Source organism: Rhinopithecus roxellana, chromosome 14 (genome assembly GCF_007565055.1).
Source record: "Rhinopithecus roxellana isolate Shanxi Qingling chromosome 14, ASM756505v1, whole genome shotgun sequence".
NCBI lineage: Eukaryota > Metazoa > Chordata > Mammalia > Primates > Cercopithecidae > Rhinopithecus > Rhinopithecus roxellana.
Genome location: NC_044562.1, coordinates 10,773,149 through 10,787,189, shown reverse-complemented (window position 1 = coordinate 10,787,189; position 14,041 = coordinate 10,773,149). Strand labels below are relative to the sequence as shown.

The 14,041-nt window shown below is 51.6% G+C and overlaps 1 protein-coding gene across 5 annotated transcripts in view; it reads right to left on the bottom strand.

The window, feature by feature from the left end:
* RALB (RAS like proto-oncogene B) overlaps nt 1-14,041 on the bottom strand; it is a 52,821-nt gene extending 38,780 nt beyond the window's left edge. The window contains exon 1 of one of the 5 annotated variants that reach the window (XM_010376437.2): nt 13,985-14,041. The gene's annotated coding sequence lies outside the window, so the exon portion shown is untranslated. Of the gene's footprint in view, nt 1-1,757; nt 2,147-2,510; nt 2,741-13,984 lie in introns of those variants that run through there. The other 4 variants (XM_010376434.2, XM_010376435.2, XM_010376438.2 and 1 more) reach the window with 4 other exon arrangements.

Sequence of the window (14,041 nt, the reverse complement as noted above, 5' to 3'; positions counted from 1 at the left end):
TCCTAGCTACCAAAAGAACTGAAGAGCTACAGAAGACAGCCCATGGTCAAATCTCCAAAGCCATGTATTTAACTGGTATGGCTTGGATCAGTGGATCTGTGCCAAACAGACAGCTGACACTCAGTAAGTGTAAGTTTCTCTCCTCCTTATGTACTCCACCGTGTGATGAGGGAAGAGTTCCTTTTCCTCTGTGCTTGGCTCTCTTTGCGCTAACATTCAGAACAACATGCATTCATTTAAAAAAACAAACAAAAAAGCGTCTTGCATGTCTAGAGCAGGGGCTGGTTAGCAGTAACTAGAGCCAATGAAAAGTGGGACTCCGGTATACCATCTGGAGACAAGTTACACTGGAAAACTACAGAGTTCACCTAGATCTCTTCCCACTCTAGTTGTTATGTTGTCTTCAAATTTAGCTTTCAAGAAAGGTGTCTAATGATGTTTCTAACTTCCATAAATTACATGAGGGGGGTAAGAATTTAGTAACTAAATGCAAAGAGGTATAGTAGGTCATGTGATTTGGAACAAAGGATTATCCCTGCCAGACGGGGTGGCTCACGCCTGTGATCCCCAGCACTTTGGGAGGCCAAGGTGGGAGGATGGCTTGAGCCCAGGAGTCCGAGACCAGCCTGGGCAACACGGTGAAACCCCATCTCTACAAAAACTATAAAAATTAGCTTGGTATGGTGGCGCAAGCCTGTAGTACCAGCTACTCGGGAGGCTGAGGTGGGAGAATCACCTGAGCCTGGGAGGTCCGGGCTGCAGTGAGCAGTGATCGCACCACTCCACACCAGCCTGGGAAAGAGCGCAAGATCCCGCCTCCCCCGCCTCCAAAAAAAAAAAAAAAAAAAAAAAAAAAAGATTATCTCAATTCTCAGGCTTAAAATTTTTCATGGAATCTCAAGCCATTTTCAGCCAAGGCAAGAATTTAGAACTTTCCTACTCTCATTTTCTACCAAAATCTTTTCATATGCCGTGAAAGACTCTAAATCATGTTTCTCTATCCTTATGGTCTAGGTCCCAAGTTCCCAAAAGATAGCTAATAACTTACACTATTTTCCACAGACAATCCTGGGAAAATGTTCTACTCCTCGGGCAGAGGGAAATGTGGCTGAAATCTCCGAAAAGAGCGCTGTTTCCAACGGGAAGCAATGTGAATGGGCAAGGAAGGAAAGCCCCAGATATGGTCAGAATAAAGCAGACCGGCTGACACCTAAAACCACGCACCAAAAATATGTCTCCCTGGCCTTCTTCTCCCCCGTTCCCATTTCGTTTAATCCTAACAATTAGGATAACTATCATCACCCTTCTACAGTTGTTGACTCTGGAGCTCACAGGCGGAAAGACCGTGCTCCACATCACAACACTGGTAAACTCTCAGAACCTGCATCAAACCTAGGTCTTCAAACTCACCCCTCCTGTTTTTCCCAATATGCAGTGCTACCTTTCATGGTCGCCCCATTTCTGAGCCTTGACCTGTTCTGAGCTTTGACATCCAACCATCTTATGGCTCTGCTTTGAACATCAGTCACTGACACCTCTAAAAGATTCACTATCCCCTCTGATACTCCGTGCCCACCATCCATCCCCAAAACTTCAGAAGAAATGCGGTTAGAAAACCAGGACAGAGCAGAAAGTGCACTGTTCTACAAGAGCTGAAGGCGAGTCACAGTTAACCCAGATGAGCAATCAGCCAAGTCTCTTCCATGGCCAATTCACTCAGTCCACCAGGCACAAGCACTTCTCTCCAGAAGACTCACCTGATAAGAACACCCACCGAAGTTCCAACGTTTCTCGTTGGAAACGAGCACAGAGAGGACACTGCTCACGCAAGCAGTGTGGACGCAACAAGCTCCGCGCCCCGTAGCCCTGCACCGAGCGCGGATAACCTCACACCCCCACAGGTGGCGAAAACCGGGGCGACGATGCCCCGTCCAGGCGCTTCCCCTTAGAAGCCCTTTCGCCGCTGGCCCCTATCAGAAAGGAAAGGGGAGGAGGCTGAGGGAGAAATAACTTTATGCTCATTTGCTAGACAGGACCAAAACAAAACCAGTAAACCCAAGCCCTTCAGGAACACCGCCCAGTTCACGGCGCGAGCAAGTTCCGAGGGCAGTAAGTTTTTGCAACACTTCCCAGCCCTGACCCTGCCCAAGCTGCAGCCGGAGGACTGAGGAAGTGGACGGTCCCGGGCGGGAGGCCCGCGGCAGGAAGTAGAAGCAGAGCCATCTGCGGGATAGTGAAGGAACCGCGGCGACAAGGGAGAGGCGGAGGCCGCCCCCGCTTCCTCAGCCCCAGGCAGCCCGGGAGGCCGAGACTCCCCCAGGGAGCCCCCTGGAGCGGAGTGGGGCCGCTGCCGGGGCGTCGCCCTCCGCCGGCCTCGGGACGCGACGTGTCCTGCCGCTGCCCGGTCACAGCCCGGCACGGAGGGAGCAAGACGCTGCGGGCGCGCGGCGTACCCCACTCCCCAGCCCGCGCCCCACCCCGCCCGAAGCCCGCGGGCACCGCGGTCTTACCAGGGACCAGTCCAGCCGCCTCCGCCGTCAGCACCCGGCCAGCCGCTCTTAAACGCGCCCCGCCCCCTCCCGGGGCCGGACCCCAGCGGTCCTACGCCGATTTGTCATTGAGTAGCCCGGCTCGCTTTCCCACCCCCCCGCAAGCGCGCCCCCGGCGTCGCCTAGGCAACCCCTCCTCTCGAGAGCGCGTCTTCGCTTCCGTTCTTGCCCTCTCCTCGGAAGCCACGCCCGTCGAGGGGCTGTCAGCCAATCCGAGGCGGGTTTTCCAAGCAGCGGGCGGCCGGGGATGAGGTTTCGCCAATGAGAAGCTGCCTCAGGCAGGGGGGGCGGACCCGGCGCGCCTGCCCCGCCCCCCTCTGTTTCCCTCTTTGCCCCCGCCGACACGGAGCTCGTAACCCTGCGGCAGTGGAGGAGCTGCCCGCCGGTACTGAGGGCGGGTGCGGGCGGGAAAGGTGGGGGCGCCAGTTGTGGGATTCAGGCCAGGGCCAGGACGAAGTAATAGAAAGCAAAAGCGAAGGACAGACCTGATCATACAGAAACAGAAGAAAATTACGAGGCGGCGAAGAGTGCTTGAGCGCGGCGATGGGGACGCCGCCAGAGGGTCCTGGGGCGGGACTCCACCCGCCGCCAACACTCGCTTCGCTGATGACATCCCATTAGCAGTAATGGGGTTACTGAGTGCATCGCGGTGACAGGACCTAGGCCGCCTACAAAGGCCAGAATCCCACCCCAGCCACAGCCTCGAGTCTGGAAATGCAGTGGTCAAGCTCCCAGCCAACAGGTTTTCTCCTGCCAAAACCCGGGAACGTGTGATTTCGTATCCAATACAGCTTCATCTTGGTGGATTTTTCCTCCCTAACCACCTCCGCCTACACAGGTTTTGTGACCGTGCGACCTCATGCGAGTCACAAGGCATCGCAACTAACAGTTTAAATGTCTGCCTCTCTTATCTCTAAGGAAGAGAACTATGTCTTATGCAATATGATATCCATGGCTGCTAGCACAGTGTAATTAATTATTTCATTGTTGATCATGATAAGTTAGGACGCATGTGTATGTACTATACTGGAGACTTTGGGCCATGATTAGATTGCTATGTATCTACCAGATCCAGTCCCTCCATCAGCATCTATATCAAAAAGCACAGAAGCTTTACCTTAGTCTTAAGCGACCAACTTAACAAAAAAAGTGCAATCAGAAGAATATCCTAGTGTTAGCCTACTATTTTAAGTATTCTGTTTTTACCATTCTCATTCACATTTAAAACTTTTATTGAGTGCTAATTGTATGACAGACACTTTGCTAGGTACAGTAAGGAGATGGGGTAGGAGGCTTCTCAAAGAGGAAGCTCCCTAGTATTTATAGCCTAGAAGAGGAATCAGACCCAAACCTTTTCTTACAGAGTAACAATTAAGTGCACAGGTTTGGAGTCTGGAAGCATAGTTAAAGGAGGGCTCTACCTTATGACTAGCAGTTACTTAATTAGGAAACTACTTCTGTGGGCTTTAGTTTCACCAACTGCCCAATAGCAGCACCTCCACGCTATAGGTATGAAGATGTACATGAAAGTCCACGTAGAGCTCTCAGCACAGTGGTAGGAACTTGGTGAGTGACTCACGAATGTGAGCTTACACAGTGATTGCCACCAGAGGCCACGATGTACAGTCAAGTGCATGATCACCAACCTGGCACAGCCTTATCTCCCAAAACCCATCTGTATCAAGTGTGACCGTGTGCAGCCTGGTGGAAAGGGCCTGCTGTGGTGGTACCCTTTGTCAAACGCAAGTATAGAGAGGAGAGCAGCTGCGGCGGCCTACCCAAGTGAAAAGGGTACTGTAGTTGAGGGAACAGGGTCAGAAATCAGGTCACAGGCCGGGATTCTCCTGTTCCCACCTGCCCCCAGCCCCCAGGACCCACAGCAGCTGCAGGAGGTTTCCCCACCTTTCCTGGGGTGCTGAAGTGCCATTCCTTTGCATTGGTAACAGGATGCACGGGGCTTTCTGAGAAATGCTGCATTCATTCTCTGCCTGCCTAGAATTCGGAGGGGTCCAACTGGGGCTCCTCCAGCAGGATCATCTGTTCAGACCCTGGATATGCCAGACCCTGAGCTGTGTGGTAGAGTCAGACAGGAGTGGCAGGACCCTTTTGGTGGGGCAGTATCATACGGGACACCAATAGGAGAAACGTGTCCCAACAGGAGAAGGGCACCAAGAGGCCACCAGCCTCGACTGCCTCTAAGATGGCTCATTCCAGGTCTCAGGGGACCTCTTGTCGGCTGAGTTTTCCTGCCAGAACTCTGACTCCCAGCAGAGCCAGGGGCTTGAGCAGCAGGAATACAAGATCCCGAGCAGGACTCCTTAAGGATGCTCTAAATAACTGCAGCCATAGAAAAAGCATTGTAGACACTCCATCCTTCTACTTACTGATTACTGTGGGAGTCTTTAGTGCTGTGTGACAAACATTTCTACTCCTCTCTTCTGAGCACTGGGAGCTTCCTAACCCTGTAGTTGGGTGGAGCCATGTGACTAGCTCTAACTGATCACTTGTGAGCAGAAATGACACATAAATCATTTTTAGGCTGGAGAAGTTAATTGCCAGTATAAGACCCTCCAGAGCTCTCTTGTCCTTGGTATGGCTACTGAGAATGTTACGAAATGTGACTGCTCCATCAGCCAGGGTTTCTACAATGAGCACAGGCCCCCTGCCAACCTGCGATGGACATTTAGAATGACTGAAAAATAAGCCCTTATGGTTTGAAGACACCACGATGTGGGAATTGTTTGTTACTGCATGTAGCTTAGCCTGCTCTGACTGATGCAAGGTGAACAACTCGGACAAAAGGACTGAGAAGAGGCCAGTAAACAGACAAGCACCCCGATAATTACAAATTACGTCATTACAAATTATTTTAGACTGGGTGGTCAAAAAAGATCTCTCTTGGGAGGTGACATTTAAGCTAGGACCTCAAGGATGAGAAAAATCAATCTTGGCAAAAGTTGGGGGTGGGAGGAAGGTCAGGAGAGTATTTCAGGCAGAGGCATAGGCCTGTGCAAAGTTCTGAGGCAGAAGAAAGCTTGGTACTGCTGAGAATGGCCAGGAGGCCTGGAACCGTGAGCAGGGGAAAGTGAGTCACACAGGGCAAGAGCCAGATGATGCAGGGGCTTCTCGCTTATATGGAGGAGTTTGAAATTTACTCCTAGTGCAGTGGAAACTGTTGAAGAGGTTTGATATGGTTTGGACATGTGTCCCCTCCAAATCTCACGTTGAAATGTAATCCCCACTGTTGGAGGCAGGGCCTGGTGGGGGTGTGTTTTGATCACGGGGGCAGATCCCTCATGAATGGCTTAGTGCTAGCCCCTTGGCAGTGAGTGAATTCTTGCTCTGAGCTCACATGAGGGCTGTTGTTTAAGAGTGCGTGGCACCTCCCCGCCTATTCTTATCCCCGCTCTCAGTATGTGATGCACCTGCTCCCACTATGCCTTCCACCATGACTGGAAGCTTCCTGAAGCCTCCCCAGGAGCAGATGCCAGTGCTATGCCTCCTGTACAGCCTGCAGAAACATGAGTTAATTAATAATTAAGCCTCTTTTATCAATTACCCAGTCTCAGGTATTTCTTTATAGTGACACAAAATGGACTAACACGGATGGGCGAGGAGAGGCCAGTATAAGACCAGTGGCTCAGGCCTGTAATCACAGCACTTTGGGAGGCCAAGGTAGGTGGATCATGAGGTCAGGAGTCCGAGACCAGCCTGGCCAACATGGTGAAACCCCATCTCCACTAAAAATACAAAAAAATTAGGCAAGCGTGGTGGCGGATGCCTGTAATCCCAGCTACTCGCGAGGCTGAGACAGAGAATTGCTTGAACCCAGGAGGCAGAGGTTGCAGTGAGCCAAGATCATACCACTGCACTCCAGCCTGGGCGACAGAGCGAGACTCTATCTCAAAAAAAAAAAAAAAAAAAAAAAAAAAAGGACTAACATGAGGTTCAAGCCAGGAGGCTGACATGCTTTGATTTTGGTTCACTCTGGGTCAGGCATGGATTATGCCTATAATCCCAGCACTCTGAGAGGCCAAGGAGGGCAAATCTCGGGGTCAGGAGTTCAAGACCAGCCTGGGCAACATGGCGAGACCCCATTTCTATAAAAAATTTAAAAATTAGGCAGACAGTGGTGCACACCTGTGGTCCCAGCTACCAGGGAGGCTGAGGTAGGAGGTTGAGTGAGTCCAGGAGGTGGAGGCTGAGCCCAGGAGGTGGAGGCTGAGCCCAGGAGGCAGAGGTTGCAATGAGCTGAGATCATGCCACTGCACTCTAGCCTGGACAACAGAGCAAGAAGCTGTCAGAAAAAAAGAAAACAAAATTACTCCGGCTGTGGTGGGGAGATTGGGCTGTGAGGGGTGGATATGGAACCAAGGTTAGGACCCTGTTCCGGGGGTCCCCACACAGTGGGGTCCAGAGGGCTAGAGAGGGTAATCAGCTCTCAGATCACAGATTTGGAGAGATTGCAGGAGGAAGGGAGCAAGAGAGCTGAACAGAGCTGAAAACCAAACAGAACAGTCTTCCTCCAAACCCCAGAGGAACCAGAGGCAAGGTTTGAAGTTTAGATCCCCAGAGGCGCTTTGACACCAGGGACATGGGTACTCAGAAGCCAGGAAGGAAATGGGGGAGGGTATGAATTTCCCAGAACATCAGCCAGCAGTAGAGACTTGCTTCCATGAGCTGGCAGGCATGTATACATAGATAGTATTATTAGAAAGAGGCCCGGCAAGCTTCTGTGGGCATCCCTGTGGGCATTTGATCTTTGTTGACCGCATCAATTAGAAAAGAAAAAAGGCTGCCAATCTACAGACGGGGGAACAGCCATTCTCACCTGCTGATGGTTCTGGACAGACGCTATTCCAAGCGGCCACAGCAAGAGGAGCTCGCCCTCAGTCCTTTCTCAGCTTTCCCATCTGTGTTTCGCCACCCCTCGGTGCCCAGATGTTCTCGCCTCACTTCCTGCTGTCTGGTCCTGTTCTCAGGCACAGGTTGCACAGGCTGATTCACGTGCAGGAATAAATGGCTAGTTACAGCTCCATTCCCACTCCTTCCTGGGCACTTGATGAAAACCTGAAGTTCTAGGCCATGGGAGGTCTTCAGGGGGAGGACCTAAGACCTTTAATTCACATCACTAGGATGGAGGGATCTACCCCGCATCCAAAAAAAGCTCAGACTCCTGAGTTCTCACGCAAAGCACCAGGTAAGGACAATGCGTCACGTGAACCCTCGGTGGAGAGCCTGAGCAGTAGCCCCGAGCCTTCCTTTCCTTGCAGCCTTTTGCAGGCAGCTACCAAAAAAAGCTCTTGCCCTTTACTGATCCCCAAACATATTCAAAAACTTGACTCTGTTTCTCTGTTTAGTCATTGCCACTATAACAGACTTACGAGGGACTTTAAAAACCACTTTTCCCTAAGCGTGGTATTGAGGGCTTCTCTTTCCCCATCACCATCTCTCAAGGCGGTCTCTACATCCCAGCCAACCAGCAGGCACTCACCAGATGTTCCTGGGAATTGCTCTCTTAGAAAGTCAGGGCCGGGCGCGGTGGCTTAAGCCTGTAATCCCAGCACTTTGGGAGGCCGAGACGGGTGGATCACGAGGTCAGGAGATCGAGACCATCCTGGCTAAGACGGTGAAACCCCGTCTCTACTAAAAAATACAAAAAACTAGCCGGGCGAGGTGGCGGGCGCCTATAGTCCCAGCTACTCGGGAGGCTGAGGCAGGAGAATGGCGTAAACCCAGGAGGCGGAGCTTGCAGTGAGCCGAGATCCGGCCACTGCACTCCAGCCTGGGCGGCAGAGCGAGACTCCGTCTCAAAAAAAAAAAAAAAAAAAAAAAAGTCAGAGGCCCAGGTCATTCACTAAAGAAGAAGCTTTCATCTTCCAACAGGAACAAGTCTACTTGGGAAACACATTAGGAAAAAAACCCATGCATTTCAATTTCAATTTTAAATTATTTAATTAGCTGGGCTTGTCTTTCTGCCGTCATAGTTTACACAGAGTTATCTCCCAAAAATGAAGTCAAATCTGTCTTGCAACTGAGACATACGCCTTCCTCACTATTGCTCATCCCAACTGCATGCCCGCTCATGTCCTCCCCCTTCCCTCTTCCCGCAGACGCATGCTCTGTGCTTTCCACAACCTGCACAGGAACAACTGCTGCAGATCTGGTACCGACCCCCAGGTAACCAGATAAAAGCCGCCACGGGGTGACAGCTGCAAAGCACTCCATTGTGACAGAAAATGAGATTCAAGTGTCTAGATTCTGCACTGAGCTCTTTCCAAAGTGAAATATGATTTGCAGCCTACCAGGAAGCCAACCTCATCCAAGAACATGACAGGACCCTGCTTGGCCCCTTCCCACCCTCCCCAGCTAAGCTGTCCTCTTGATAGCTTCACAAGGCTTCCCTGGATGCCGCCTCAACAACAGACGCAGCGGGGACTGCACTCAGCCACAGGCTCTCCTTCAGACTCCCCGTGACCTCTGCTGCCCTTTAAATGTCAGAGCACCCTGGAGAACCACAGCCACACCTGCAGCCCACCCATCCTACATGCTGACCGCACCCAGGCGGATCCAGGTCCTTGGCCCCTGATCTGCAGATGCACATGATGCTAGCAGCCAGCCAGCTCTGGACGGCTGGACAGACAGACAAAGAGGACATGAAGACCTGAGTTAGGAAGGGGGAGGAGGAAGGAAAGGATGTTGGTGGCAGGCTTGGCTCTGTTAGACGTTCAGCTGCGCTCTCCTGGGCCCTCACAGCAATCCTCACTTCACAGAGGAGATCCCGGGTCTCAGAGAGTCAAGAGGTTACAGAAGCCTCGGGGCCCTTTAGTCACCGCTTACTGCTGGAGGCTGATTCTAGGATGGGGGGGTGGGGTGCACTTCAAAGGGAAAGTGGATGCCCCTCTGTCTCCCAAGCCCATCCTCCTTCCTCCTCCAGCCTTCAGGAGGGGCAGCGCCATGGGCCACCCCAGGACTGGGACTGGCCCCTCAGCAAAGCCCCATGCAGCCTCTGTCACCCTGTCCCACCCACAAATGCCAAACCCTACCCTGGTGAATTTTTATGAGCAGCATTTTTTAAATTGTGGCGTTGGTTATAGACGGCCCCATTCCTTTCCTGCATCTGCTCCAGAGAACAGGGCAAGGCCAAAGGGTCAGAGGTTTGAGGAATGGGGGTGGTGTGGGGGGTAAAAGGACATACCTGAGAAGGCCCCAGACCCTAGCTCCACCAGGAGGTAAGACTACCAAGCCATTAAAATGCACATCTCTGGGTTGGGGATCAAAGGGCGATTCCCCGTTTTCCATTGGGGATGTCCAGTTATATGATTTGGCTCTGTGTCCCCACCCAAATCTCATGTGGAATTGCAATCTCCAATTTGGGGTTGGAATCTGGCAGGAGGTGATTGAATCATGGGCGCAGATTTCCCCTTTGCTGTTCTCATGATAATGAGTTCTCACAAGATCTGGTTGTTTGCAAGTGTGTGGCTCTTCCCCCTTTTCTCTCTCTCTCCTGTTGCCATGTGAAGATGTGCCTGCTTCCCCTTCACCTCCTGCCATGATTGTAAGTTTTCCGAGGCCTCCCCAGCCATAGTTCCTGTACAGCCTGTGGAACTGCAAGTCAATTAAACCTCTTTTCTTCATAAATTACCCAGTCTCGGGTAGTTCTTTATAGCAGTGTGAGAACAGACTAATACAACCAATGTCTGTGGCAGGCCCTGTTCCTGTCTAGGGTCAGCAGGTCCTGGAACACCCAGAGCATCATCTGCTACCCCTTCTCTAGTGGACACAACCCTAAGACTAGAGTTGCCACATAAAATACCGACGCAATACAGGGGCCATACTTATATGAAGAATGAAATCTGAAATTATATCTGAAATTCAAATTTAACTGGGCATGTATTTTTATTTGCAAAATCTGACAACCCTACCCAAGCCCAGGAATCTCCAGGTGGGCAAATCTCAGGGGCCCACACCCACCAACAGCGTCAAATCCCCCAGCTGCTGAGAGGGGAGGCCAGAGTGGCAGGCCCAAGAAACAGCTCTCAGACAGAGGGACTCCCTTCCCAGGTACGAAAAGTCCCCCAGTGAGGACAGCTGGGGACTCCAATGAGGCAGTGTGCGGCAGCTCTCCTGCACCAGGAGGATGGAAGGAGGTGCTCCCCAGGCCCTGCTCCTCCCCATGGCTCCAGGGGCATGTGCCCTTCTCCTGAGGAATCCCACACAGCCTGTTCCCACCCAGCAGAGTCCTGGTAAGGGCTGGGGCAAGACTGGTGGCCCAGCCATAGCCTCTGGACTTCTCCCACTTCCTCCTCTTAGAAGCCTTCTTGATGACTCAGGCCTCCCTGATCTGTCCACACATGTTCACAACCAATTACATGGCCCTTTCCTCTTCTGTTGTTTTGAGTGCATGAGGGCTCCCAGCTGAAATCAGAAGCCCTGGTAGGCGGAGTGCCAATGTTATAACCCAGCACAATGCACCGAATCAGTGCTCACCTAAGACATAAAGACCAGTGAAAGCCTTGGGGGAAAAAAGTCATGTCTCTGAGCCTCAGTTTCTGCATCAGAACGAAGGGAGCTCTCTCACAGAGGTTGATGGGAAGATTACATAATATAATGCCAAGGGCTCCATGCCAATTTGGCCCCTGAGAGCCAGTTAGTCCGTGTCTATTTTCTTTATTGTTTTATTTACTTTTTAAAAAAACAAATGGGGTCTTGCTGTGTTGCCCAGGCTAGTCTCAAACTCACGGCCTCAAGTGATCCTCCCACCTCGGCCTCCCAAAGTGCTGGGATTACAGGCATGAGCCACTACACCAGGCCACTTTATTTTTTGTTTTGTTTTAATTTTTAAATTATTATTATTATTATTTGAGACAGAGTCTTGCTCTGTTGCCCAGGCTGGAGTGCAATGGTGGGATCTTGGCTCACTGCAAGCTCTGCCTCCCGCATGCACGCCATTCTCCCACCTCAGCCTCCTAAGTAGCAGGGACAATAGGTGCCCACCACCACACCCGGCTAATTTTGTTTTTGTATTTTTAGTAGAGACAGCATTTCACCATGTTAGCCAGGATGGTCTCGATCTCCTGACCTTGTAATCTGCCCACCTCAGCATCCCAAAGTGCTGGGATTACAGGTGTGAGCCACTGCGCCCGGCCTAAAATTATTTTTAATTGTGGTAAAATATACATGACATAAAAGTCACTATCTTAGCTGTTAAGTGTATAGTTCAGTGGTATGAAGAAAATTCCCAGTGTCGTGCAGCCATCACCACCATCCACCCCTAGAACTCTAAACTCTACACCCATTAAACACTCACTCCCCTTCCCTCCTGTGCCCCCAGCCCCTGGCAACCACCAATTAACTTTCTGTCTCTGTGAATTTAACTACTCCAGGTACCGGGTAACAGTGGAATCATATAGTATTCGTCCTTTCATGACTGGCTTATTCCACTTAGCATAATGTCCTCAAGGTTCACCTATGTCATGGCCTGTCCTTCCTTCCTTGTTGAAGCTGAGGAATCATTCCATCGCGTGTACCATACTCTGTTTATCCACTCACCTGCCCATGGACACGGGTCGCTTCCGCCTCTGGCCTATCGTGAGAATGTTGCTGTGAATGTGGGTTTGCAAATATCTCTGAGACCCTGTTTTCAATTCTGTCGGGTATACACTCAGAAGTTGAACTGCCAGATCTTATGTTAATTCTGCTTCATTTTTTGAGGAACCATCATACTGTTTTCCATAGCAACTGCACCATTACACATTCCCACCCGCAGTGCACAAAGGTTCCAGTTTCTCCATGTCCTCCAACAGTTGCCCTTCTCTGCTTTTTTTTTTTTTCTTTTTCCAGTTGGAGTTTTGCTCTTGTTGCCCAGGCCGGAGTACAATGGCATGATCTCAGTCACTGCAACCTCCGCCTCCTGGGTTCAAGTGATTCTCCTGCCTCAGACTCCCAAGTAGCTGGCATTACAGGTGCACACCACCAAGCCCAGCTAATTTTTATATTTTTAGTAGCAGTGGGTTTTTGCTGTGTTGGCCAGGCTGGTCTCAAACTCCTGACCTCAGGTGATCCACCCACCGTGACCTCCGAAAGTGCTGGGATTACAAGCATGAGCCACCGTGCCTGGCCCTCTCTGCTCTTTTAATAGCAGCCATCCTAAGGGTGTGAGGGGGCTGTTTCCTTCCTCTTTGGATCCACACACCTTTGAGCCCCGCTCATAGCAGGCACTCCATGGATGTTCACCTTGTGAACTAGATTCTCTCCTGATCTTTCTCCCCTTGTCTTCTGGCTCTTAGGAGGCAAACAGGCTGTTTCTCTTCCTGCAGGGGACCTTGGGCCTTGTGGCTCTTGGGGATTATTTACAGCCAGGGCCACTCCTGTTCTCCCCTTGGGCAGGCTCAAGGATGAGCCCTTCTGGGGGAGTGGGAGGCAGGGGGCCAGACACATGTTGCATGATTCTCGCCACTGGGCAGTCTCAGCCTTGTGGCTTTCTGCTGGTGCATCCAAGTTAACCTGCCCATCAGCTCCCACAGGACTAAGGACAAACGCATACCCTGTGACAGTGGATCTGGGGTCCTTGTGACTGCTGCCTCCTTTCCAGCTGTAGGCACCGACTTTGCTCCTGTTCCCAGTTCCTAGCAATAGGCTTCCTGTCCCCCCAAACCCAGCTCTCTCTGTCCACCCAAAGGCTGAGTGGGTGGCAGCCTGAAATCCCACAAGATGCTGTCTCCCGAAGTCCTCACACACTCACCCAGGTGCCCAGAAGCCAACCTCACACTGACTCAGCAGCACATGCAGGAGAAGACATGACAGGGAAGACACCCAGGAGGTCATGGAAACAGCAAGCTCTGATGGAGGGAAGGCCTGGAATGATCTAGAACAAGACTGGGGATAGTAGGTCTGTGTAGGCCTGCCATTCTTCCCATCCAGGGGGAAGCTTCAACATGACTTTGGTGCCACAGAGACATGGATTCAAATAGCAGCTCCTGCCAGGTGCAGTGGCTCACACCTGTGATCCCAGCAATTTGCGAGGCCAAGACAGGGGGATCCTTGAGCCCAGGCTGCTCAGCCAGCCTGAGCAACATGGTGAAACCCTGTCTCTACAAAATACAAAAAAAAAAAGCCAGATGTGGTGGCATGCACCTGTAGTCCCAGCTGCTCAGGAGGCTGAGGTGGGAGGACCACTTGAATCTGGGAGGTGGAGGTTGCAGTGAACCAAGATCACGCCACTGCACTCCAGCCTGGGTGACAGAAGGAGACCTTGTCTCATTAAAAAAAAAAGGGGGGGGGGGAATAGCAACTCCATGAGTACATGCTGTGTGACCCCAGGCAAGTCTGTTTACCTCTCTGAGCTTCATTTGGCAAATGAGGATAACAACAGGCAAGTCACAAGGTCACTGTGGGGCTTCGAAGGGCAATCCACACGGAGGGAGGGCACCCACCTGACTGCCGCTGTTTCGTGCAGAGACCTCCTCCTGCCACCCGCTCTCCCGCTGCTG